The sequence below is a fragment of the Engraulis encrasicolus genome, chromosome 5, assembly GCF_034702125.1.
Source record: "Engraulis encrasicolus isolate BLACKSEA-1 chromosome 5, IST_EnEncr_1.0, whole genome shotgun sequence".
Classification (NCBI taxonomy): domain Eukaryota; kingdom Metazoa; phylum Chordata; class Actinopteri; order Clupeiformes; family Engraulidae; genus Engraulis; species Engraulis encrasicolus.
In genome coordinates, this window is record NC_085861.1 from 35,064,000 (window position 1) to 35,066,499 (window position 2,500).

Here is a 2,500-nt window from a genome sequence, read left to right on the forward strand (position 1 = left end):
ACACACACACACACACACACACACACACACACACACACACACACACACACACACACACACACATTAAACATTGCTCAGTGACGCTCCTCTTAAAATGCCCTAACGTGCCCTAACTCCCCCTAACAACTCAAAGTCTCCCTAACATACTGACAAATAATCCTTCACTGTTGAAACAGTAAACACATATATTTATTACACCATTAACAAGTAAAATATGGCAAGTAAACATATTAGGAGGCATTTTCAGAAGTGACCAAGGAAACCCAAGTACATTTTACATCCAAGCCTAATCCCAGAACCTTGACAGCCAAGACTTAACGTGTCTGTCCAGTCTCAACACTTTCAGTGGTATTTACAGGAAAAAAAAACATAATAAACGCTGTAAATGTATGTTTGAGCTCTTCTGTGTGTACTTATATATTCACATACTGAGAAATTACATTTCACCATTGAAACAGTGAAAACATACTGTACATTGATCACACCCTTAATGAGCAAAAAAATATTTTAGGAGGCCAAAGAAACCCACTTCCAGAGTCATTTAGAAAAGAAAAAAAATGTGGCAAATGCTGTAAATGTAGTTTGTGCTCATGTGAGAAACCTCAATGTCTCAGTGCCATTGGACGTCCACCCGTTTCCAAAAGCTGTATAAAACATCATTGAGCCTTACAGCCCAATAAATGTCTGCGCCGCATCATGTCTCGTGTCGCTGCGGATTGGTTAAACAAACACAGCGCCATGACAACTACACTGTCAGTGTTGTAGCAGCATCGTCTGCATGCTGTCATTGTGAGTTTGTTAGCATGTTCTGCATGCTAGTATCAAGTGTCTGGATACACTCCTCACGTGAAGTATGCAAACAGATTATCAAAGAACTTAGGAGAGAGAGAGAGAGAGAGAGAGAGAGAGAGAGAGAGAGAGAGAGAGAGAGAGAGAGAGAGAGAGAGAGAGAGAGAGACAGAGAGAGAGAGACAGAGAGAGACAGAGAGTGAGACAGGTGAGTGTGTGTGTGCGTGAAAGAGATACATTGAGAGTGGGAGACAGGGAAAGAAAGAGTGACAAAAGAAGATAGAGAGAAAGAGCATGACAGGGAAAGAGAGAGCAGTACACATAAGGCACGATGCACAAGGCAAACATCCATGTTGGGACACAGACAGTGTTGAGTTTACAGTGTGCAGCATGTGATGCCGGGCCAAGCCAAACAGCAGGGTTTATTGGCTGCGGGCTGCCTGCCTGCACTACAGTTTGTTGTTTGGGAGCCCTGCTGTGGCGGCTTGCAGTAGGCCATCACACTAGACTGTCTCTCTCCATTACGAAGATGAACGCTGATAAATAAGACACACAGACAGCTGCAGAGATGCACACAGACAGACATACAGACATACAGACAGACAGACAGACAGACAGACAGACAGACAGACGGAGCACTGTGCACATACCAAGAAAACGGCCAGACACAACGAGATAACAAAGACAGACAGACAGGCAGAAAGACAGACAGACAAGCAGCTGCAGAGCTGTGCACAGTCAGACTGACAGAAAGACAGCAGGACGGATAATGCTACACTTGGAGCTGAACAGACAGGCAGACAAGAAGGCAAACACACACACACACACACACACACACACACACGCACACGCACACGCACACGCACACGCGCACGCGCACACGCACACGCACACGCACACGCACACGCACACACACACGCACGCACGCTTGCACACACACACACACACACACACACACACACACACACACGCACACGCACACGCACACGCACACGCACACGCACACGCACACGCACACGCACACGCACACACACACAGGCAGAGCTGTGCACTGACAGGCAGTAGGCAGTGGCCTCAGAACTACAGAATGTGATCTGCTGTTATAGTTCTTGTTTGTTCTTGCCATTAACCACGGATTGGTGCCTCTGCCTCCCTTTCTCTCTCTTTCTCCCTCTCTCTCTATCTCTCGTTCTGTCTCCTTTGACTCACCAAGGACATTAAGGGTTTAACCCTCGCAGGGCCCCTTGGCCCTCGGTTTCACACATGGCTGCCTGAACTGGAGTCGGACACAGCTTGGCCTTTGTGGAGACCTAATTGACCCTATCGAGCAGTAAACTGCACCATTAAAAATGCTGACTTATGTTCCTCAACAGGCCTCCCAAAAAGAGTCATTAAAAACCCCACAGTGGAACTCAACTCATACAAACACACACACGCACGCACGCATGCACGCACGCACGCACGCACGCACACACGCACATACACACACACGCACACGCACACGCACACACAGATGCAAGCACACACGCACATACACACACACACACACACACACGGAGTGGCTACGCTAAGGACTCTTGGTGACAGAGTACAATATTGTAGCCCACAGCTGCTCTTGCCACGACCATAATGGTATCCCGCCCACATCATTATATGCTGGGCCCATACACACACACACACACACACACACACACACACACACACACACACA

General features: G+C 47.6%; 1 protein-coding gene across 1 annotated transcript in view; it reads right to left on the bottom strand.

The window, feature by feature from the left end:
- The window catches only part of fhl3a (four and a half LIM domains 3a), an 87,040-nt gene that overhangs the window by 14,125 nt on the left and 70,415 nt on the right, over positions 1-2,500 (bottom strand). The gene's annotated exons all lie outside the window — the stretch shown is intronic.